The 24870-nt window shown below is 33.2% G+C and overlaps 1 protein-coding gene and 1 pseudogene across 3 annotated transcripts in view; one reads left to right on the top strand and one right to left on the bottom strand.

Annotated features, from left to right (window-relative positions):
- Positions 1-24870, top strand: part of TET1 (tet methylcytosine dioxygenase 1) — a 106013-nt gene that overhangs the window by 38506 nt on the left and 42637 nt on the right. The window lies entirely within an intron of this gene.
- LOC118604151 lies at positions 18890-19008 on the bottom strand (annotated as a pseudogene).

Below are 24870 nucleotides of genomic sequence, written 5' to 3'. Positions count from 1 at the left end.
TGTGCTGCCCATAGTCAGAAAAAAAGACAATATAAACAATGTGTTTTTCTATTTTTGACTTTTTAGTTAGAAAACTTAGCTAAATTCATTGTTTAAGTAGTGTAATATGCTCGAGTCTGAAATGAGAAAGTATCTTCCCACTTCTTTCTTGTGGACTTCATTAAAATTTTTAAAAATTGTTTTTGGACATAATTTCCAACAACAAAAAAGCTGTGAGAGTAGTACAAAGTATCCTCACACACCATCACCCACTTTACTCAAACATTAACATTTTATCATTTGCTTTATCTTCCTCTCTGCATATATAGATTTTCCCTCCCTGAATTCTTTGAGATTAAGTTTCAGACATGTTTCTTTATCCCTAAATACTACATTTCTTACAAATAAGGACCTTCTCATATATAACTATAGTACAATGATCAAAATCAGGCAATTAACATTGATAAAATATTGTGATCTAATCTACTGATCAGATTTTACCAATTGTCCTTAACAATGCAGTGTATATCAAAAGATAATTCAGATTATGCATTGCATTCAGTTCTGTTTCTTTAGTCTTGTCGATCTGATATTTTAAAGAATTCAGGTCTTTTTTTTTCTTTTTCTTTTTGTAGAATGACTCTTAATTTGGATTCATTTAATGTTTGTTTATGCCTTTTTATCAAGAACACCATAGAAGTGAGTTTGTGTTCTCTGTGAATCATCTCTAAAGGCACATCATGTCATTTTGTTCTAATATGATTTTAACATCGCTTACTGCGTTAAAGTGGTATCTGTCAGGTTTCTCCAGTACTAAGTTACTCTTTTTCCTTTTGTAATTAAGTATCTTTTGTGAAGATATTTTATATAAGTTCTGTTACTTCTCATTGATTTTGAGTATCCATTCATGATCTTTGCCTGAGTGAAATATTATTGTGATGGACTCCATTTTAACCTAAACTTTTTGTTTCATATTTTGTTACCTTTAAAGCACTTTGACTTTCTTTTGGGCATAGAAATGGTACATGTCTTAAGTTTTACAGATTAAATGAATAAAACTTTTAAGTAATAATGAAAAATGTCTGTGGCTCTATTTGATATCGTATTCCACAATGCAGTTAAATGGTTAATATCGGTTGAGAAAGTTATAGACAGGTTACTATATAGTAAAATGTGGGTATAATATGTGGGATGTTGGGAAAAAGGCAGATAATTAGGATGAGGAGGCACAGAATTCCTAAGGGAATGTGACACAGACTTCATTCCTTCTTTATCTGGCCCTTTCTGGCTCTTATCTTCCATACAATCCTCTTATCAAGAACTTAATATGAAAGAAAGGAGCCCAACTCAGAGACACTCAATAAAGACAAAGTAAAATAGAAGATAATCAGTAACAACCTACTCCCTCAATTTAGGATGAAGTAGCTTTTAAGAAAAAAGATTTGTTTATGAACCAGATAGTAAACAAATTACATTAAATATCCTTCAGGATAACCTCTTTGTGATGTTTATAGTTTATCATAATAACAGCAAAAGTTTACTCCAATCCTTTGTACAACAAACAATTTGAAGGAAACACCAAACACCAAAGTGTAGTCAAAATTAATTTTGTTAAGGAAGAAAATGCAAACGTAAGTATGATTTAAAAGGAAATCCAATTAACTCATTTAAAAGTAGTTTTAAATTACAAAAAAAAATCTTGAAAAAATTCAAACAGAAATGTATGAAGAAAAGGTAAGGTTCTATATACCAATTTGTCCTTTCAACCTCCTTTCTTTCACATCTGAAGTACATACTCTTACTAGTTTTGTGGACATTCTCCAAATATAGTCTATATACACACGAGTGTATCTGTAGTGACATATGTCATGCATACATACAGATGTATTGACTTATTATTTTATTTTATTTTTTAACTTATTTTTAATAGCAGCATTATTTTTGAAATATATTTTATATACAGTGATATACTCAGAGCTTAAATATATTATTTAACCAGTTTTGATAAATGAAAAGAAAGACACCGTTCATTTCTGCTACCCTGGCAAGCTCCCTTCGGCCTCTTCCTAGTCAGCCTCCTCCCCCTCCAAGCAACAACTGATCTCATTTCTATCACCATAGGTTAGTTTTGCCTTTTGTGTAAATTTTTACATGAAATTTTATATAGAATATACTATTTTTTGATACCTACCTTCTGTCACTCAAGGCTAGATAGATAGATTTAAACATTCTTGGCTTTGAAAAAAACAGCGTTATTGAGGTATAGTTCATATTCCACTCAATTCACTCATTTAATGTGTATGTATAGTTCAGTGGCTTTTGGTATTTTTACTATAATACATGAATCACCACAATCATTTTTAGAACATTTTCATTACCCCCAAAACTAATCCTATTCTTAGCTGTGTCACCCCCCAGCCTTTCTATTCACTCTAGCCTTAGGCAGTCAATAATTTTATTATTATCTCTGTGGATTTGTCTATTCCAGACATTTTGTGTAGATACAGACAAACAATACATGGTACTTTGTGACTGATTTCTTTCATTTGGCATCCTGTGTTCAAGGTTCATCCATGTTATAGCCCATAGCAGTTCTTTTTTTCCTTCCCTCCTTCATTTCTGAAGAATATTCCATTGTATGTATATATCTTTTTTTTTTTTTACTCAATCACCATTTCATGGCCATTCAAGTTGTTTCCACTCTTTGACTATTACAAATAATGCTGCTACGGTCATTCATATGCAAGTTTTTGTGTTTTCATTTCTCTTGGGTATATATCTAGGAATGAAATTGCTGGGCCATATGTAAAGTCTTATGTTTAACTTTTACAGAAATTGCTGAATTTTTCTAAAGCAGCTACACTGTATTACATTCTCACTAACAATGTATGAGGGATCCAATTTCTCTATATTCTGGCCAACACTTGTTATGATCACTTTTTTTTTTTTAACCCTCCTAGTGGGCAGCAAAATACTTATTTCAGATGGTTAATGATAGTAAACATCTCTCTATGTGCCAATTGGCCATTTGAATATCTTTGGAGAACTGTCTATTCATTTTCTATTTGGGTTATTTGACAGTTTTATCATTAACTTGTAATAATACTTTATGTATTCTACACACAAGTCCCTATTAGTTTTGATTTGCAAATATTTTCTCCCATTCTGTGGGTTCTCTTTTTACTTTCTTGTGTTTGAAGCACAGAAGTTCTTAATTTTGATGATCGATTTACCTATTTTTTTTTCTTGCTTCCTTGTGCTTTTGGTGTCATATCTAAGAAAACTTTACCTACTTTAAGTTTACAAAGACTTACACCTATGTTTTCTTCAAAGAGATTTATGGTTTAGCTTTTATTTTAGGGTTTTTGATTCATTTTGAGTTAATTTTTATATATAGTGGGTATGATGCAGGGTCCAAATTCATTCTTTTATATGTGAATATCTAGTTGTCCCAACACCATTTTTTGAAAAGATTATTCTTTTCCTGTTGAATTGTCTTAGAAATGATTGCATTTTTGAGTTTCATTCATATTGTTGCATATGTCAGTCATTTGCTCCTTTTTATTGCTGAGTAACATTCCACTGTAAGAATATACCACACTTTGTTTATTCATTCTCTTATAGATGTATATATGGATTGTTCCCAGTTTTAGGTTATTATGAATAAAGCTACTGTGAATATTCTTATAAGCGTTTTTTTTTTTAATGGCCATATATTTTCATTTCTCTTGGATAAATAGGAGTTAAATTGCTGAATCATACAATATTGTATATTCAATATTTTAAGAATCTGACAAAGAATTTTCTAAAGTGAATGTACCATTTTATACTTCCACTGCAGTTATAAAAATTTCAGTTACTTCACATTTTCTCCAATTTTTGGTTTGACAGTTTTTTCGTTTAGTTATTCTAGTGATAGTTACATTCTTATTAATTGTTACTCATCATGTGACTCTGTAATAATGACTTTATTCATATTTTTTGATAATATTCTATATTTTAACTAAAAATAATAGCATCATTAAATTACAATAACATTTTTGGAAAACCAATATTGTCCAGGAGAATTAATTGCCTCCTAGTTTTCCATCATTATTAAAGTAAACACACTTGACTGAGCACAGATTTTTAGTCGTTATATTCTAATCACATGTCATAATAATGAGCATATAAGAACTATGAAAAAAAAGTTAAAAGTGAGGTGAAATTTTGTTTTGTTTCATTTTTATTTTTTTATTATTCTAAGAGTTGGTGGTCAATTTTAGTAATTGTATAGAGGAAACAGGATCTATCTAGTATTTTGCCATTTGCCTTTAATCTTTGAATCAAGGGATAAAACATATCAAAGAGATTGAATTTCAGGATGTTTAACAATAACATACAAAAGCTCATAGTCTGAAAGTTCAAATCTGTAATTAAGATAGATGTCAGTACTTGGAAATAAAAGCACTTAAATACCATCAGTGTTGTTTATGATGTCATAGAGAATGAAAGAGCTGCCTGAAAGTTTAAAACAAAGGAAAACAAGCTTACAATATAAATGTCCAATAAATAATTTTTAAATGGTCAGCCTCTATAATGATTTGAAAAACATACATTATTATAAGATGTGTTTTCCCATATGAATTTGGAAAGGTAAAAAGACAAAGTTAGTAAATATGGGAAATCTGAGTTATAATGGGACAGTCTTGGCACTCTCTGAGAAATTAAATTGTTACTATCTTTCTGGAGAGCAGTTTGGATAGAGGCTTGAAAGTATACAGGCCTACTTAAACTTTAAAGAAGTGTAGAGAGATTTAACAATGTATTTTTAAATGAAAAAATGGGTTACAAAATAACATATGGTGTAGATCTCATTTTTGTTTTAAAAATACAATGCATTAAATATAATATATTTATATACATAAAGAGAGATCTGACAGACTACATAGCTAGTTTCCCCTGAAAAGAGGGTTTGGAATTTTTCCTCTAGTTTTCCTTATCTGTGTCTTCTGGGTTATTGTTCCTCTGTAATGTAAATATAATTTTTACAAAATTTTATTAAAATAAAAATTGTGAATCATAACATTATAATTTAAAGCGTACACTGAACCAATATCGTGACAACCATTCCATCTGTGAAAGTTCTAGTTAAGCCTCGAGGGGGGAAAGGGCCCTTGAGAAAGAGGAATGGGTTCTAGGCTATGATAGGTACATGTTTTTTTGACTTTTTATTTGGATATTATTCCTAACATAAAAATATTACAAGAGTAGTACAAAGAACTTCCTTATACACTTTACCCAATATCTCCAATGCTAACATCTTTCATAACCATAGCACTACTATCCGAATCAGGACATTAACATTGACACCATACTATTTATTATTCTAAAGACCTAATTCAAATTTGGCCAATTTACCCACTAGGATCTTCTTTTTTCTTGGAGGGAACGGGGTTCAGGATTAAATCTAGGATGTCATATTACATTTAGTTGTCATGTCTCCTTAGTTTCTAAATTGCAACAGTTCCTCGGTGTTTCTAAGTCTTTCTTGACTTTGTCACTTTTGAAGAATCCCGGTCAATTATTTTGTAGAATGTTCCTCAAACTAGTTTTGTTTTTTTTTTTGGGATGCTCCTTCGTGATTAAATTTAATGTATGCATTTTTGGCAAAAACCTACAGAAGCAATATGCCCTCCTCAGAGTGTCATATCAGGTATTATATCTGAGTTGACTTTGATCACTTGGCTTAGGTGTCTGCCAGGATTCTTTGTAAAATTACTGTTTTCCTTTGTGATTAACAAGTAGCTTGTGGAGAGATACTTGGACACTATATGCAAATGTCCTATTTTCCATCATATTTTACCCATCAATTTATCATATGTAGATAATTCTCGTTTTCAACAATTAATAATGTAGTGCTTACCAAATAGTAATTTTTGGTATCTATTAATGGGACTTCTAATGTAAGGAGGCACTGTCCCTCTTCTGTCACTCATTCAAATATTTATTTTGTCATATGGACCCACAGCTGTGTAATTTATTCCGTGGGCTATAATCTATCACTGAAGGGTTGAAGAAGACTTGCCATGTGAGGATAAAAGTAGGACTAATGGATGAGGAGGACTAGGAAGATACAGCATACTGGACTGTTAGAGGTAGTTTCTTGTTATTTTGGGTACTTAAGCAAAAGTTGATAAATCACTTTTAATAGAGGTAATGCAGGGATAGTTCATGCCTGGAAGCAGTAGGTGGACTCCATGTCCTTGAAGGTCTCTTCTAACCTTGAGATCCTCTCAGCGGCTTAAGCAAAAAACACAGATGGCCACTTCATAACTTACTTAACAACTAAGCTTGTGTAGTTAACGGTTTTATATCAGAGCATGTTGAGCCTCTGGTGTATCTGTCACATGAGTAGTAAAACCCAGCCAGCACGCCAGGCAAAGGGTAAGGTGTATGGAATTTAAATGCAAGTAACCTAAAAATGCCAGACATAACAGATTCCACCACTTTCATGTAGCTGGGTTCTCACTTATTAAAACTAAGCATAATGATGTATAAGTTTAGCTCAAGGTGACTTTTCCTTGGGATGTATAAAGGAGATTATTGCATTTGCTGGTATAATTGTGTTGTTTTCTAGTATACCAAGTATATTGCTTTATGATTTGTTGCCTACTGCCTGCCACTTCAAATCCTTTTTCAGCACTTTTTCCTTAGAATTTCAGCCTTGTTGTATTTCCCACAGACATTTTCATTTTAAAAATGAATTCCATACTTTTCTGTACTTCCATGATTTCTGAAATATTTTTAGTGAAGCAATGTAATAGTTTTAACAAATTTGTTTTCTTAATGGCCTTTTATTCATTTGTTTTAGCATGCAAAAAAAATCAAACTTTATTTGTATTTCAGTTTTTTAAATTAATTTTCTCCAGCTTTATTGAGATACACTTGACATATACCATCACACCATGTAAGTTTAGAATCTACAACATTGATTATTTGATACATGTGTATATTTTGAAATGATTACCACATTTTTATGCTCTTTTAGAACGTTACTGAAATTTTCTTCCCTTTTATTTGTTTTTAGCATTGGTCTCATTTATACATGTGTATATTGTGAAATGATTACCACGTTTTTATGCTCTTTTGGAACGTTACTGAAATTTTCTTCCCTTTTAGTTGTTTTTAGCATTGGTCTCATTTATCACTGGCCCTAAATTTGCTCTTCTGTGTTTTTCAATTAATTGTTAGAGTTAGATGGTCTAGATGTTATTCGAAGCTCTGCTAGCCAAGTACTGCTCACCCCTGGCAAGGGTCCTTTGTTTACCATACTTATTTTAATCCAGCTTTTAGTCCCACTGATTGCTCTTTCCCAAGCTGATTTGTTTGAATCACTTTTGCAAGTAAAATACCAAGAAGCCTTGTAGGAATTGCTTCATTATTAATATCCAAATGTATAACATCTGCTGAGGCTTCTTCATGCCTGGAGCCTTATATTCTCAAAACTCAGTTTTCATGGCTGTCATCTCATTTGTTAGCAAGCATCAAAATGATTTAAAAACAGGCCACATAAGTCTACCTGGCAGCTTTGCAGGGAGGTGCAGAATAGAGGTATTTTAAGGTCAGGTTGTAACTTCGTAATTCATAAAAAAGGGGTGAGAAAAATTCAGCAGTAGCAGAAAACCCTCAGCATTCATAGACTAGGAAACCATTTTCAGTTGTTATTTTTGTTGATTTTTATTAAAAGCCTTACTTGCAACTGTGTCAGACTTTCCCATCCTCAGTTATATGATATTAAAATTTGGTGATTTTATAATTTTATTGTGTAACACCAATCTTTTGGGTTGTAGCTGGGTTCTCATAGACAGTGGAATTCAGACTCTTGCCCCTTCTTTCTGATTTATGTTTTTATTCTTATCTTCCTTTTCCTTTATTGGATTTATGGTCCATGATATTTAAAATGTTTATGAGGAATCAAAAAGTAATATAGTTCCAGATTTGAATTTGTCTGTTTGTAACTGTCAAAGAAATACCTAGAGGAAGGGGGAAATACAATGACCTCTTTTGTAGGTAATGACTTATAACTTTAATAATTTTTTTTTTTGTAATGCCTTTATTTTTATCTGTGGCATTTTGTTTGCAGTAGGAAACTCATGAAACAATGATGGCAAAACAAGTGCTGGTGTTTTATTTTAAATAATGTGAGTCCAAGCAGGTGGTGTTTTAGACACTTAAGTATCTCTTTCTTTCATTGTAAATGTACTTGTAGTGGAAAGTCACCTCTCCCGACTCACTCGAATAGACTTAGTATTAGTAGTTGCCTTATATTTTTTCAGACCATTTTTGTTGTATATATAAGTACACATAGAAAATGGTATCATACTATAATACCTTATGCTTTTAAACTTTCTTAAACTTCTAAAATGTAAATATGAGTTATGTATAAGACATTTGTATTGTTTAGAATTATTACAAGAACACTTTTAATCACCAAATTGTTAATAAATAGAACATTGCCAATACTGTAACCATCGTGTTTGTCCCTCTACCACATCATTGTCCTCTCAACAAGAGGAAATTTCTTTCCTGACGTTAGGTTAATTATTTCTTGCTCTTCTATATAAAGTTTAACTGCTTCTATATGCATCCCTTGTATTATAGTTCTTTTTTAAAAAATCAATTATCATTATTTATGCTTACAACACCTGGTCTTGCTAGGTGGTCTTCCTCCAAGTACTAACCAGGCCTGACCCTGCTTAGCTTCCGAGATCAGACATCGGGCTTGTTCAGGGTGGCATGGCCATAGACCATAGATTGTGGCTCCACTGGAGTGTGAACCTAGGACCTTCTGCATGTAAAGCAGATGTGCTAACCACTACACAATGGACCCATATCCTATAATATAGTTCTTAAGGATAAATTTCAATAGGATAAAATCCTAGGAGGGAGATTCCCAATGATGTCACGTAGTTAAAACCCCTTTTTTTTTTATTATTGCATAAAAACTTTCCTTTTTTCCTCATAACAAAATAATCATGTTTATTATAAAACTACTTGGACTCTTTGTACAAGTTAACTAAATAAACATTATAGAAATATATGATGCCAAAAGTGAAACTCCCCAGTAACTAACCCTATACCAAATAACATATATTTGGTTTATATTCCTAATTATACTAATGTTTATTATTTAATAAAAAATTAGATTGTACTATATAACTTCTTTGCAGCTCGGTTCTTTTCATGTTAATTTATTATGTACTCTGTTTTGGGTCAGTGTAAGTGACTCTCCATTGTGATTGAGAAATACAGATTTCAGAATACTATGTAAAGCTATAAAAAGAATCAGTAATAAATTTAAAAGTGTATGTCTTTTAAAGTAATAGAAAAAGAGGGGAAAATACCCATTTAGCAAAAAACCTGCTAGCACCAAACATAATTAGATAACTGTCTATGAAATATGGTCACTATCTAAAAGAAATGCCTCCGATTATGTAAATAAAACAAAATCTAAATTAAATGATATATTTTTCATAAGGGACACTCCTAAAGCAAAAGGAGTTGAAGCTCGAAGGATGGGCAAAAATATTCCAGAAAAATAGAAACAAAAAGAGAATGTACTTCAAGGTGTACATTTTACATTTCGATAGTTATTGCCTTTTATAAATTTAAACTTAAACTAAGAGTATCAAGTTTATCGCCTTTAGGTATTATCAATTGTGGTTATGCTGACATTTAAAATTGATTACATTATTTTAATTTTTAAATTATTACTGAGTTTTTGTAGCTCTATTGAGGTATAGCTGACAAATAAATTTGTAAGATATTCAAAGTGTACAGGGTGATGATTTGATACATGTATATATACATCATGAAAGGATTCTCCTCATCAAGTTAATTAACACATTCATCACCTCACATATTTACCCTTTTTTAGTAAGAACTTTTAAATTGTACTCTTTTAATGAATTTTAATGATACAATACAGTATTAGCAACTATAGTTACCATATTATACATTAGATCCTCAGATCTTACTCCTCTTATAATTGAAAGTTGTTATGTACCCTGTTATTCTCCATATTTCCCCCCACCCTCCAGTCTCTAGCAATTGTTTTTCTGCTCTCTGGTGCTATGAGTTTGGACTTTTTTGAATTTTAATTTTTTTTTTTTTAGATTGCACTTATAGGTGGTACCATGCAAAATTTGTCTTTGTTTATCTGACATGTTTCACTTAATAATGCTCATCAGGTTCATCCATGTTGTAAATGACAAGATTTCCTTTTTTAAAAGGTTAGTAATATTCCATTATGCATGTATAAAAGAGAATCATATGTGTGTGTGTGTATTTTTTTTTAACTCCTTTTTCTGTGGACATATGCTTAGGTTTTTTCCTTACCTTGGCTATTATGAATAATGCTACTACCTCACTGAGGTGATAGATCACTGTAGTTTTGATTTGCATTTCCCTGATGATTAATGATAATTAGCACCTTTTCATGTACCCATTGGCTATTGGATTTTTGAAAAATATCTATTTAGGTCTTTAATTTTTATTTCTTTATTATTAGCAGAATAAAACATCTCTTTGTAGGAAACAACATCGGGATTTCTGAATTTTATTTCAATTTTTATCCAGTTAGAATTTTTAAAATCTTAATTATAAAGAGAATAGATATTAATTGAAAAACTACTAAAATACTGAAGTGCTAAAAGTACCATTTTATTTCTCTTCTTCTCATCTCTCTTCACAGCAAGAACCTCATGATGACTAGTTTGTTGTGTATTTTTTCAGACGTTTTAAATCTACACCTAAATACCTCCCTCCAACCCTCCTTACATATACACAAAGAGTCTTTATCATTTGTTTTGCTTCAGCTGTTCTTTCACGATATATTTTGTACCTTTTGCTATTTCAGTAGGTGATATTTTAGTTCATTCCTGAACTAAATAGATGAACTATACTTTATTCCATTGTACAGATATTTCATACCATTACTTTATTTACTCAGTCTTGTATAATTTTGAAATATTTGCTGTTATAATGCAGCTCAAAACAAGCCTTCCATAAACATTCTTGTCTATATTTTTATTCTTTATCCAAAAAATCAAAATTTAGAAATATTTTTAAATTATTTTAATAAAAAGTGAAAGAAATTTTTATCATCATAATTATCTATGGAAATGAAAGGAGGAAAAAAAGACTAAACCCATCATTGTGTTGAATTGGTATATAGTACTTCTTAGCTTCATGACTCTAAGTGCTTATCTTGCCAAGATTGAGCCACACCTTAAAAAAGGAGTTAGATGAGTTAGATTTCAAAAAAAAAAGACCAGAGCTCCAGAGAAAGGTGTTGTGTGCAAACTGAGAAAGGTGTTGTGTGCAAACTGAGTAGTTGTGGGCAACAAAGGAGTCAGTCTAGTGATGCAAGGTAGGTCCTGGAGACTGTTGGCAGGAGGCAAGAAAAGAAAGACTAGAACAAGGATATCTGAAATAACATTCCTAATATACAGATGTAAAATTATAATGTACACCTGAAAATTATATAATTGTATTAACCAACGTTACCCCCAAAAAACTTAATTTAAAAAAAAAAACTTTCCTAACCAGTTCTGCCATTTGAAGTGTCTGATTCCACTTCCCGAACACAAGTATTAGAAAAATTGACGTTTGGAAAGGAGAAGACTCTTGCTTTCTTCTAAAATAATATTTGCAGATGAATACAAGCAGAGTTGGAAAATCTCCAGAGATTTTTTTTTAATTCATTCGTGTGTTTATATTTTTATTTTTAAGATAAACATTTGATTTTTTAAGTGGAAATTTTCTATCGTAAAACAAGTCGAGAGAATAATGCCATACCCATTATTTCAATTCAATAGTTGTCTTTTTTCTGTGTATGGACCCTTGGAAAGTTGTAGGTCTCATCCTTAAAATTAAATCTCTTAATAAGAGCATTCTACACAATCATAACATTATTATAATTCCCTAATATCATCTAATATTTAGTCTGTACTTAGATTTCCTCATTTCCCCCCAAAATCACACATTTTGAGTTTAGAAGACAACCACCGAACTCTGTCCTAGAGGACAACCACCAAGACTATAAAGTCCAGGATGAGTAGAGGGCATTGCAAACAATGTGCAATCAATAGATATGATAAATATCTGTGCAGAGATAGTAAAGGAAGGAGTATTCAGTTTTATCTGAGCAAAGCTGGGGCATAAAAGAAAAATACTTGATTCTACTACCTGGGGATTGTTAAGAAATACTTGATACTAACAGATCACCTTTCTTCTAGTTCTAGGTGTTTTGGGGGCAAATTGTATGGAGTATGGTTGAATGACCGAAGGTCATTTCTGTGTTGAAGTTACTATTTGAGACAACACAAGCTGCTTAAAATAGACTAGGGGAAACAGGGCTGGAGATAGGGCTGGCGTGGGGGGTATTTTTGCAAACGACATTCTGCAAAATTTGGCCAAGTCTAGGTAGGTATTGGAGGCCCTGCTTGATGGACTGAAAAATGTGAATTTTGCTCTGGGGATTAATGGGTTCCCAGGTTCCCTTACCAAGCTGCTCCTAATATCAATTTTAATCTTTATAGACCTAAAGAAATCTTAAGACCTAAGGAAACCTTGCTGGGGTTAGTTTAGAATCTGGTTTTCTTAAACCCCCTAGGGTGCTGTTGATGTTTAGCCAGGTGCAGTGTGGAATACAGCCTGAAGCAGTGAGAGCTGCATTTAAATAAATTCCTTAAATAACTGCATTTGTCTAATACGTGAAATTTGGGTAGCATGACCAAGAAACTGACTTAGTGATTTGATTTTATTTTAATTAATTTAAAATTTAAAACTGAAGTAAAGCAAAATATTTTTCAATTAAATACAACTTTGTTTTGATAATACTATATTTTACTTTAACTATTGAAAATTTAGCTGGACCTGAGATACATTATGTGTAAAATATACATTGAATTTCATAGACTTGATTTTTTTAACAAGTAAAATATCTTTGATAATTTTTTATATTACATGTTGAAATAATATTTTTGATATGGTGGCTTACATAGAAACATTAATTTATTTCACCTGTTTCTCTTTACTTTTAACAACCATTAGAATGTGATCTCTTTAGAAACAGGTAGGTAGATACCTACCTTATCTCTCCTGTTAACCATGCCTAGAGCATGTTATGGTATTGTATAAATATTTGTTGAATGACTGTACTGAGGGAGAAGCATTAGGAATGGAGAAAACAGGATGAATGGAAGAGATTTAAATAAGACTGCTGAGGTTTGAGGTCGAATTTGGGTCTTGAACATAGGAGGCTCCTGAGACGACTCATGGGTTATTAGGTGAGTTTGGAGATTAAAGCAGACTTGGGGAAGCAGTAACTAGTTAAGTTTTTAGAAATGGTTGATTTTTAATTGCCTGATGAAGATGTCCGGTTGTTGGATGACTGAGTTTGAAGTCATCCAACTCAGATCTTGCTGTGGGAGTCATCAGCAAAATAGTGTAGGCTGAAGGCAAGTATGTAGATAAATGGGGCATTTGGAGACCAGGCAGAAGGGAACAGCATGATTTATAAGTGGCAGGAAAGCCAGCATGGGAGGCAAATGATAGGCAAAGAATTGGAGGGAGAATCTTAAAGAAGTGAGCAATAGTGTTAAAGATATTTCGGAAGTCCATTGAATTTGGCAATTGGGAGTACAGCAGTGAATCTTGGGCAGTTCAATGAGTTGGTGTAAGCAGAAGCCTAATTATAATGGGTATAAGGGCGCATGACAGTGATTGCAGACAATTATTTGGAGGGCATTCTTTATAAAATGGAGCAAGGAGATAGGGTGGGAGCTAAATATTTCTGTAGAGTTTTGTTTTCTCAAGTTAGAAAAGACTTGAGTTTGTTATTGCCTATGGGGAAAGAACTAGAAGGGAAAGAGTTACAGATCTTGAAAGTATCTCCAGAATGCTGTTTTTTTTTTCTCTTCCTGTTAGGAATGTGTAAATACTTCTGTGCATATCATCACGAGCTAAGTGCTGAATAAATAGTATTCTTGGAGCTTATGTTCTTAGAAAGCCTAGACAGAAATAGACATTTTTTTTTCTTCTAAGAGAAACAGTGGAGGAAGGACTCTTAAGATCCAAGGCCACATGGCAACATGGAAAGAACTGAAAGTTGAAACCTTTGTTGGTGCCTTGTAGGATCATGAATTGGCTTGTTATAAGTGGCAGGAAAGCCAGCATGGCCTCAAGAATAGAGTTAGGTGAGGTAAGTTCCTTGAATATTATTATCTCTGATCAGGTTGAGGGAGCCTCTAAGGAGGAATTTGTCATAAGACAAACCTGAAATCTTGAGGAGCATTGAAGTTCCATTAAAAACAAGTAAAAACGATGTATTGGGAGCCTGATGTCTATCATGAATCTTGAGTATGAGTGCATACAAACCGCATTTATAACATTAGTTTGATTGAATCTTTTCTTATTGAATTAGATAATCTGCAATTCATCCTTTTAAAATTTTTGCATTAATGTGGCAAGTCATATTGGGGTATTAATTAATACCAATAAGTTTTCACTGAATCTTAGTCTCCTAATTGCATGAAACTGGAAATCTAGAGGAAGAGGCTAAAACATTAGGTTTATCTAGAAATAAAGAGCATTATATTATAGTCCGAGGCACATTGGGAAAATAGACCATGACCTTTGACCACATCCTCAATAATCAAATTCTAAGTCGGGTTCTATTTTCACTCACTTTGCTTAATAACCATGTGAACCCAATGTGCATATACTGAATTTGGACATAAGGTGAAAGTATTTTGAATAGCAATACTGTGCTGCTACAACTCACAGACAGATGGAAGAAGTAGGCTAAGTGGGTTCACAAAGGCAATAGTTCCCACAATCTGAAAAAAGAAATCACCATAGGAATTGTGTTGTTCTTTTAAGTTCTAAGCATTTATGCTAATGTTAGGTCAGTAAACGTTAGTAAATATTGGTAACTAATGGACTTCATTATAAATGTTAATACTTACTTGCTGCTGAAATGATTACTTATAGAACAGTACCTTGAGGTTAAATATTAGGATCTAGTCAGACCTCTGGTTTGATTTGACTTTGACTAGGTACTTAACCTTCCTAAAACCTTGTCAGAAACTTATCAAAAACTGGAGATAATAACTGCTGATCTTGATAGGAAAAGCAAATGAGATAATTCCTATAAAGTGGTTATAAATGATGCCTGGCAAGTAGTAAATACTCAATACATAAATAATAGGTATTAATAAATATTCTTTTCTTAATTGTGTATTTGAGCCTAGAATTATTAGGTTTTTGTTACATGTTGAAGGATATGTAGAAAAGGAAGAACTACCTAATATGTATTTTTCCCTTAAATAATCGGTTCATTTTCATACATGTTAAGGTTCAACAATATATATAAATACATGGATTCTTTTAGTGCCTCACATTACAGTATACCTTTTCAGTAAGTGCTATTACTAATCCTGATTTATCTTAAGGAAACTGGCATAATGGGGCTCCACAGAGCCAGGACTTGCTCCAGGCCACATGGTTTGTGAGCAATTGGTCTGGGAGAATGGCCAAAGTTTGTTTGATTCCAGTAAAGCCTACGTTCTAAAAAATAACATGAAATAATTAAGGTACACAAAAAAATATAAGGAATTATACACTGAATGACAGAGTTGGTTATTAGCTTTAAGCATGGCTAGGATAGTTAATGAAAGGGCAGTGCGTTTCCTTTTAGAATCCTAATGGACTCGGAGACACACCCACAGTTAAGGGAGAGGGATGATGGCATGTGAGACTGAATCTCCAGGGGAAGACGTAGATTATCGAGATTCAGTTGAAAATCTTCGTGCTGGTTTATAAAAGAGGAGGTTAAGTCTGTGGTATTTAAAAAATGATAGAATTTGGCAATCCAGAACTCATTGATAACCTTGGGGGTAGCCATTAAGATAGTTGAGTGAGGAGGGAATTTGATAGGTCGATAGCTTGAGGCAGATTTGGGGTCCGAAAGGGTTTTATCTTTTTGACTGGGAAAGCTATGTAATGGTTTATAACTCCAGAGAAAGAGGTCCAGAGGCAAGGACACCTGTGACTAGAGAGGTTTTGCTCTTGTATCAGTCACGTTTTATACACATTTGGAACCAATCTTCATTTTACTTGTTTCTTCATTAACAGAAGTGGTCCCTCCCTCTCGTAGCATGAGTCATCTCCTCCTTCGTCCCACCCCCAAGTTAAAGGATTTACTTTGGATTCTAAGACCCTGTGGGCAAATGAGGGTGGAGTTTTTGTTCAGGCTAGGCATTTAAAAATTAGAAAAGAAGTCTGGATCTGGTGCGGAGAAGTGGGAAACTTCTGAAATCTGCCATGGCTCATATCCAGCATGACAAAGCCATAAGGCCTTATGGCACCAAGGTAGGGCAAGTGGGATGAGTACTGACCTAGTCCCTTAGACCACTCGCGCCCCTTTCTATGGCCTTTGAACTCACCAGGTAGGTGGCTATAGGCAAACCGGAGGAACAGAGATCTTAGGCAAAGTTCAAAGAATATTAGGGCTACAAAACTTGGTAGACTTGATGTCCTCTTTTTTATGCCTAAAAGAGGAAAAAGATGGCTTAATTGCCTGGAATTTTAGGGTAGACAGTTTTACTGCTCTAGGAAAATAAGGTAGCTATTTTGTAGGTCTCCTTTGAAGGAGGCATTTTTTGTGTGTGTATGTGTTAAATGTTTATTTTAGCATCTCTTTGGGTGGATTTTTGGTGAGTAGCTGGTTCATATTTCCTTTTGATTTAAATTTGTTTTTTGTTGTTGTTCATTTGTTTTAGCAAGTAGCTGTGGTGAGCATTGTACAGTGGTTGGTTGCCGAACAGAGGCTACCTCAATGCTTCTTAATACCGAATATGGGGGGTAAAATATAGTATTGAGCATGATTATGTCATCTTAAAGCCAACATTAATGGAGCACCAGTGGTTCTCCCTGATTTTTTTCTCCAAACACTCAATTTTCAAGTTTAGAACATAGGTCTGAGAGTGTCACTTATGTGTGGTATTAATATTTCATGGGAAGAGCTCTTAGGGGGAAAAAATGGTTTAAAAGACTCCTAGTGTAGGGGGTAAAAAAAAAAAAAAAGAAAAGCAGGTTGTGAAACACTGGTCTACCTGTAATAAAGGTCATAGTCCTGTTGGACCATGTCTCTGAATATGCTTTGAAAGGCTTAATTTTTCCATGTGATCTGAGCACCTGTTTCTTGACACAGGAAATATATATAGCATGTATGGAATGTGTGTGTTGGGAAGGGGCTATAATCGGATTCTGTCCAAAGGGCAAAGTCATTTCAGAATAAAATATCTCTTTGCTCAATGACATTTGAGCTCCTTCAAAATTGAGTGTAAGAGTATCGCGATGTTGAGAATGTAAGGAAATGAGAAAATGGAGGGTGCTCGGAAACTATTGGACCCAATCTTATCTAAAGTGTTCAACACTCCTCTTGGTTCAGAGTGGATAAAAGGAGCCCAGAGCAACCTACAAATATTGGAGTGGGTATGGAGTGGAAGGCAGGGAGTTAGGGGATTTTGAATTGCCTACTGTCTTTTAAACTGTAACCTTGTTTCTGCCGCTTGGGGTTGACTCTAAAAATAAATAAGTAAATAAGCTGTGCCCTTGGGCTCTTTGTGGGTAGCAGAGGATGATAGTAGGAAGAAGATGGGGTTAGGGGACAGAAGAGGAGAAGAGACACAGGTGGGCAGGTGGCAAGAGTCCGGTGTTCCCAGAATGTACGTGGGACTTGAAGTGGTAAAGCAGCCACCATTCCCTTCACTAAAAACCCTTCACTTCCTTTAGAGAATTAGCTTCTCTTTCGAGATACTAAAGGTTAAATATTTTGAGATTCAAGATGGATGTTTGGGAATATACTATATCTGAACAGATTAAATGCCAAGAAAATCTTCATTTTAAAAAAAAGTCTTAATGTAGCTAGTGGGGTCTTTGTCAAGTAGTAGTTTGGATTAGTGCTCTCAGTGGTGGTGTGATGAAGTCAGCTCCTTCTGGCTCACTGGGCACATTTTTTCCCAACTCTTTACTAAGGTGATCATACTGATAGTTTGCAATCTACTTTGGTGGGCGTATTTATACCACAAAAATTGGCCAGCCTTACAAAACACAGCTTCCTCCCTGCCCCCACTTCCCTAGCTGGTTGTTAAATATTTACCAGCATACCACTGAGTACAGTATCTATAAGACAAACATTGACAGTTGTGTATAGCCTTCCTGCAATATTTCCAATACTAGCAAATGTGTATATACTCTGTACCCCTTCTTATATTCTAATTTGTTTATAATCCAATACTACATAAACTATTTTGCGTTTAGCTTTTTTCACTTAATATACCCTGGAAATCTTTTCATAGAGAGCTTTGTCAATTTTCATTTAATTTAAAGAAAATATGTTTAAAAATCAAAACAATATTTAATCAGATCTGGTCTAATAATGCCCAAGCCCCCTCAGTTTTCTCATTGTTAAGAATTACTCCTAAAGATTTTTTATACAAATATGAATATATATTTCTTTATACAAATGTGAATATATATATTTTTTCCCTATACTTTTTATACAAAAAGAAATGTTCCATATACAGGTTCAATATTCTTTTTTTAAAACAATATATCCTGGACATCCTGCTTACCAGCAATGGAATTTTTTAGAATTCTTTTTTGATACCTACAAGATATTATATAGCTGTACCACAACTGAATTAGTCAGCTACAGTCAGCAAATAACTGTTTTCAGTTATTTGTTAAAACATACAAAGCTATCGAAACTTGATGTAATAATATACAGATTAGCATAAATTCCCAATAGTGAAATTGCTGTATCAAAGGTTAAGTTGCATTTATAATTTTTTTTTAACACCTACAGCACCTGGTATTCCAAGGTGGTCTCCCATTCAAGTACTAACCAGGCCTGACCCTGCTTAGCTTCTGAGGTCAAACGAGATAGAACACGTTCAGGGTATCATGGCTGTAGACTTGCACTTATAATTTTGATAATTATTGCCAGATTGCCCTCCATGGTCGGCAGGGGCGGGCGGCGGGCGGCGGTCGCACCAGTTCCACTCTAACCAACCAGAGTTAACATGAGACCGTAATCCTCGAGCTTCCTCAAGGGCCACGAGGTCAAACTTTTCAATGTTTGTTATTCTAATAAGTGACAAATACTAATTTAGTTTCATTATAACTTATTTTTCTTAAAGTCGAGCACCTCTGATTTTACCTCAGGGTGGTAGCGTGGATTAAATGAGTGTATTATAAGACAGCTAATATTCTTCGAATTGTTACTCTCTTAATGATCACCAGTCCTTACTGGGCTAACGATTTCAATCATGTTATCTCATGTAATCCCCACTGCAGTATATATGATCCCTTATAGAAAGGAAACAAAAGTTCTGGCTAAGTCGCATCTCCTGGGCGACTTAATTCCCCAAGATTGCTCTCTTCTCTTCCCCGTTTTAATGTTCAAGATTCACCAGTAATAGCAATTAGGTTGGTTTCTTTTCTTTTTAACACTTCCGCTTAAAAACAAATATGTTTATACATTATGTAGATGTATTTTTAAGTAAGACGATTTATATATTTTTAAAATTCTTCTTTCACTCATACATGCTGTTTCACTTTTTTTGGGGGGGGGTGGATAGTAACAGCTTTATTAAGATACAGTTCATGTACCATACAAATCATCTGTGTTGTCCAATCACTTTTGACATGGCCTGAACTTGGATTTTTTTATACCCAGTAGTGGTAAATCCATTTGCTATGGCCACTCAGTTTCACTATGAGTAGCAAGTTTCACTGCGAACACTCATTTTTACTATAATCAGCAAGAACAAGAGTAACCATTTCCTTAGTGTGCGTGCACACACACACACACACACACACACACACATCATTACACTTGATAGAATGTGTTTGCAAGAGTTCAGGGGTGATTTCTGAGGATACAGAACAGAAAAAAATCTTATTATCCCATACCGAAATATAATCTCTTAAGTTGTTTTCTTAAAGTCTAGGTTTAGTAGATGGCAGTGTTTAGAATGTTTTTATGTTATTATAGACTTGTAATACCCATTGTTTTTAAAAAGCTGTGAGATATAATTAAATAATAAAGGTAAGTTATTTTTAATTAAGCTCATTACTTAATGAGAAATTTTTGTGCTTTTAGCACATAAAGCTCTTTCCTTTTTATTAAATTTATTGGGGTGACATTGGTTAATAAAATTATGTAAGTTTCAGGTGTTCAGTACTAGTATACGTCATCATTATAATGCATTATGTGCTCATCATCCAAAGTTTAGTCTCCTTCAGTCATTATATATTTAACCCCTTTTACCCTCTGGTAACTATCATACTGTTGTCTGTGTCGTTGTGGGTTTGTTTGTTTGTTTTGTCTGTGCATTCGTTGCTTTTTTTAATATCCCACATGATGAGTGAAATCATATGGTTCTTGTTCTTTTTTTGTCTGACTTACTTTGCTCAGCATAATACACTCAAGATCCATCCATGTCATAGCAAATGGCAATATTTCATCTCTTATGTCTAAGTAATGGTCCATTGTGTTTATGTACCATATCTTTTGTATCCAATCATCTATCAAAGGACAGTTGGCTTGTTTCCATGTCTTGGCTACCTTGAATGATGCTGCAGTTAACGTGGGGGACATATATCTTTATGAATAAATGTTTTCAAGTTTTTTGAGTATCTATCCAGAAGAGATTACTAGGTCATATGGTAGCTCTATTCTTAATTTTTTGAGGAGTCTCCATACTATTTTCTATAGTGGCTGTACTAATTTTACATTCCCACCGGCAGTATATGAGGGCTCCTTTATCTCCACATCCTCTCCAATACTGTTATTTCTTGTCTTACTGATAATAGCCATTCTAACAGGTGTGAGGTGGTACTCATTGTGGTTTTGATTTGCGTTTCCTTTATTGCTAGGGAAGTAGAGCATCTTTCATATATTTGTTGGCCATTATATATATCTTCTTGGGAAAGCATGTGTTCAACACTTCTTCGCCTTCTTTAAATTGGATTGTTTCTGTTGTTGACTTATGTTCTCTCTATATTTTGGATATTAGTCTCTTATTGGACGTATTTTTTGCAAATTCCTTCTCCCATTTACTTGGTTGCCTTTTAGTTTTGTTGCTAGTTTCTTTTGCTGTGCAGAAGCTATTTAGTTTGCTATAGTTCCATTCATTTAGTTTTGCTTTTATTTCCCTTGCCTTTGGGGTCAATTTTATAAAATCCTCTCTGAGACCAAGGTCCATAAGTTTAGCCCCTGTGTTTTCTCTTATGTATTTAATTATTTCAGGTCTTATATTTAGGTCATGATCCATTTTGACTTTTTATGTGTGGGCTCAAATAGCAGTCTAATTTCATTCTTTTGCACGTGGCTTTCCCATTTTTCCAGCACCATTTATTGAAAAGGCTTTATTTCCTTCATTGTATGTTTTTTTAGCTCTTTTTTTGAAAATTAATTTGCCCATATGCATATCAGTTTATTTCTGGACTCAGTTCTGTTCTATTTGTCCATGTGTCTGTTTTTCTGTCGATACCATACTGTTTTGATTATTGCAGCGTTGTAGTATAATTCGAAGTTAGGTAGCGTTGCCTCATTAATCTTAAAAGGACTTAAAGATTTTCTTTCATGAAATGTACGCACTGAAGTTCCAGTGTACTTGGATAGTCATATCCATAAAATTAAAAGCATCGAGTAAGCAAAACAAAACAAAAAACCTCCCCATTTCCTCACTTTCTCTTAGTGATAACCACTATTAACGTATAGGTTTATTCTACCAGCTTTTTGTCTGTGCTAGACAAATGTTAGTATGTTTTCAATGAAGAGGGATAATAACATCACATCTGTGACCTTGTTTATTTGGATTGATGTATTATAGATATCTCACCATGAATCACTAGATGGATTCATAGAGTAATAACTATACATTATTTCACTTTATGAATATATGAGCAATGTTTATTACTTTCTGTAGTATAAATGTTATGTTGCATTATAATTTGCTTATATACATTTCTGCTTTTTTATTTTTGCCTTTTAGATGGATGAAAAAATTACATTTAGTTTCCATTTGCTTGTCTTTTAGTAAAGTCAAATAGCTTTTGATCCTTTGGATTGCCACTTAAGTGAACTGCACATTCCCATTCTTTAATCACTAGTCTATTGAGTCATTTTCCTTTTCTTATTAATTTGTGGGAGCTCTTTTACATTAAGAATAATAGCTCTTAAATTGACTATGAAGGAGCACTTGGAACCTTTTAGGGCAAGGCAGATTTTCACTATCTTGGTTAGTGGTTGCATGACTGCATTTGTTAAAACATTATAGAACTGTACTCAGAAGGGATGATTTTGTTCTATATGAATTACGATCTAATAAACTGGACTTGAATTTGATAGATATGTATTCTTATGTAAAGAATAGTAACTCTTTACATGTATTGTGAATATTTTCTCAGTTTATCATTTGAGTTTTGAATTTTTTTCCTTTTTAAGAAATTATTTCTTTTCTTTTTCTTTTTCTTTTTTTTTTTTTTTTTTAGCTGTACCTTTTAACAGTAAGGCATATAAATATTTACATTGTGTGTTCACCTCCCATAGTTAGAGTTCTTCCTGTCACCACATCTACCTCCCTACTCCTCCCTACCTTCTGATAACCACTAGTCTATAGTTTATGTCCATGAATCTCTGTTTGTCCTGTTCATTTGTTGTTTTTAGATTTATATCCCACACAGTAGTGATATCATGTGATTTTCAACTTTTTCTGTCTGGCTTATTTCACTTAGCATGAGTATTTTGAGGTCCATTCCTTTTGTCACAAATGGCAGTATTTTGTCTCTTATGGCTGAGCAATATTCCTTTATATATATGTGTACCACAGCTTCTTCAGAGATTCTTTAGCCAATCATCTATCGTAGGACACTTTGATTGCCTCCACATCCTGGTCGCTGTGAATAATGCTGCTATGAACATTGGTGTGTAATATCTTTTTGGATATAGTTTTAAAGTCTTTGCGATAAATACCCAGCAGAGGGATTGCTGGATCATATGGTAGATCAATTCTTAGTTTTTTAAGGAACCTCCATAGTGTTTTCCATAGTGGCTGTACCAATTTGCAGTCCCACCAGCAGTGTATGACAGATCCTATTTCTCCACATCCTCTCTAACATTTGTTATTACTTGTCCTGTTGATTATAGCTATTCTAACGGGTGTGAAGTGGTTATCTCATTGTGGTTTAGATTTGCATTTCCCTAATAGCTAGTAATGTTGAGCATGTTTTCATATATTTGTTGGCCATTTCTATGTCCTCTAAGGAGAAGTGTCTGTTCAGGTCCTCTGCCTATTTTTTTGATTGGATCTTTTATTTTTTTGTTGTTATTAAGTTATATGAGTTCTTTGTCTATTTTGGATATTAGGCCCTTATCAGAGACGTTGCTTGCAAATATATATTTTCCCATTCGGATGATTGTCTCTTTACTTTGGTTTGATGGGGTTTTTGCTGTGCAGAAGAAACTTTTTAGTTTGATGTAGTCCCATTCATTTATTTTGCTTTTACTTTGTTTTGAATTTTTTCATGGCAATATTTCTCCTACCTTTTTTTGACAACTATACATATTAAGAAATACATTTTACATTGTGATTTAGTGCACAGACACATCCAAACACATACATAAAAGACTTACATGGTAATTATATTTATTAAATGTAGTGTGTTTAAATTTTTCTTTACTATTCCATTAAAAAAACACTTGTCACAAAGCACTAAATTGGTATTAAGACTCGTGGATTTTGATCAGCAATTCGTAAAGCATTATATAATGGTGTGTTTGCTTTTAAAATTGTTAATATTGGAATCTTGACTGAGTGAGACCAAAGTGGAAGGAAAAAAGTGAAATCGTTAATATATGTATGTTAATATATGTAGTCAGAGAAGTCTATGGCTCCTTTTCATTTATGGCTTCTTACTTTTTACTCTTGCTTTGAAAGATTTTTTCTACATAATTTTTACATCTTTTTTACATTTAAATGATCGATATATGGAATTTTTTTGCATATCAAGATAGAGATCAAACTTCCCTCTTATGTTATTATTAAGAAATCAATATTTTCTCCATTGCTTAGAAATGCTAGCATTTTATTAATAAATTACTTAATATTTTTGAGTTTAGTCTGTTAATTTGTTTACCCTGCATATTAAAAAATTATTGCTTTTTAATAATAAAAATCTTTTTTACTATTGCTACGTGTTTTTAAAAATTGGCCATTTGAGGTTTATTTTGAAAAAGATGTTATTGAAATGTAATATATGTACAGAAAATGTGATAATTGTATATTTTGATGAATATTGGCAAGCTGAACCTACTCTGGTCAAGAAATTAGACGTAGCTTATTTCTAAGATTGTTTAATATTATACAACAGGATAATGCTTGCATATTTTATATTCTGAATGTAACTATTGCCCATCTGAACTCTGATTCATTTAAGTCACTGCTCCTGTTTTTTCTTTGAAGTCAGTTAATATCATCTTCATTCAACAAGCAACCTCCTAGTTTTTTATATCTATATTTTTCTTTTCTTGAGGCACTAACTAGTACATCTAGTGCCATATTTAAATATTAGTACAATGGAGGTTATCTTTTTATTTGCTCCTGACTTCAGTGGAAATACCCTTACTGTCTCAATTCCTGTGGTATAATTTTGGATGAGCTGTTTTAAGGTTTTAAAAAATAAGAGGGAGGAATAGGAAGTGATTGCTTAATTGGTACCAGATTTCTCTTATGAGAACATATTCTGGAATAAGACAGAAGCAATTTTTGC

Source organism: Rousettus aegyptiacus, unplaced genomic scaffold (genome assembly GCF_014176215.1).
Source record: "Rousettus aegyptiacus isolate mRouAeg1 unplaced genomic scaffold, mRouAeg1.p scaffold_m13_p_6, whole genome shotgun sequence".
NCBI lineage: Eukaryota > Metazoa > Chordata > Mammalia > Chiroptera > Pteropodidae > Rousettus > Rousettus aegyptiacus.
The sequence above is the reverse complement of the archived record's forward strand: the minus strand, read 5'-3'. Positions and strand labels throughout refer to the sequence as shown.